The sequence below is a fragment of the Dendroctonus ponderosae genome, unplaced genomic scaffold (assembly GCF_020466585.1).
Source record: "Dendroctonus ponderosae isolate FM_Combo_2020 unplaced genomic scaffold, Dpon_F_20191213v2 Dpon_F_20191213_4, whole genome shotgun sequence".
Lineage (NCBI taxonomy): Eukaryota > Metazoa > Arthropoda > Insecta > Coleoptera > Curculionidae > Dendroctonus > Dendroctonus ponderosae.
Genome location: NW_026018611.1, coordinates 2,681,951 through 2,683,171, shown reverse-complemented (window position 1 = coordinate 2,683,171; position 1,221 = coordinate 2,681,951).

The window sequence follows — 1,221 nt, the reverse complement described above, 5'->3', positions numbered from 1 at the left end:
CTTTATCAGAAATAAATTTGTCGCTAAATGACATTAAAACGCGGCAGAACTTGGACAAAGGATGGATTTTCGTGTGTTTGCCACGATGTTTTTGCTCGATTTTACGCAGAATCGGCGCTTTTGTCGCTAAATTTTAAAAACTTAGACAAATTTCCCGTCTTAAACGGCAGTTCAACAAAGCAACGATTTCGGACACTTTCCGAGGAAGAACGTTCGGTTCGGGCAATATATGGCGAAATAGAAGCACTATTTATCAATCTGTAATAAAAGACGTGAGGAAATTCTGCCTTTTTTAAAGGCAAACATTTTTGAGGCGAAATACCCAACAAGTCGTTTGTAAAAATGAATCCGGCTCAACAATATAGAACTTATCAACAAGTTCTAACTTTATCAAAAATAAATTTGTCGCTAAACGGCATTAAAACGCGGCAGAACTTGGACAAAGCATGGATTTTGGTGTGTCTGCCACGATGTTTTAGGGCGATTTCACGCAGAATCGGCGCTTTTGTCGCTAAATTTTAAAAGCTTTCCGTCTTAAACGGCAGTTCAACAAAACCACGATTTCGGACACTTTCCGAAGAAGAACGTTCGGTTGCTGGCCGACGGGACGTCTACAAACGCACAGAAAAACTTCAACTTCGGCCACCGTTTTCGAAAATTGCTGCCTTTTGGGTTTAGAGAGCGTCAGGACAGAAAATTTGCAATTTTTCTCCAATAACGCAGATGCCCTGATCGCGTAGGTAGCTAAAGATCCTTCTTTCCATTTTTGCCCCGCTTAAAGCGGCGAAATTTTGAGCGCCCAAGGTGGCAAGTTTGAACGCAGCAGCGGCAAGGCTTCCAGCATCTCCCATCCAACTCTATGTGTGCGAGTGAGAAACCCGATCGAAAAACCGGTTAGCTACGTTACCAAATCAGCTCAATTTGATCGATCCGAATCAAAATTGGCACATGCTAGACCCGAACCAAACACACGTCTACGGATGATAATCATGGCTGCTGACGAAACGTCGTCGCTGAACGAATGGCGCAAAAGCCTTTAGCATTCCATATAACTTGAACATTCTTATTGCGTCTTCGGCATGCGATCGACCCACTGAAACATCCCCCTATACGAGCGCATTACCATATTTAAATATTTAAATATAGGAAATATAAAGGAGGGGGCGCTGCAATCGCATTAGGCATGATAGTGGAGTGCGAGATGTTGGGGCTGGGGAGGGC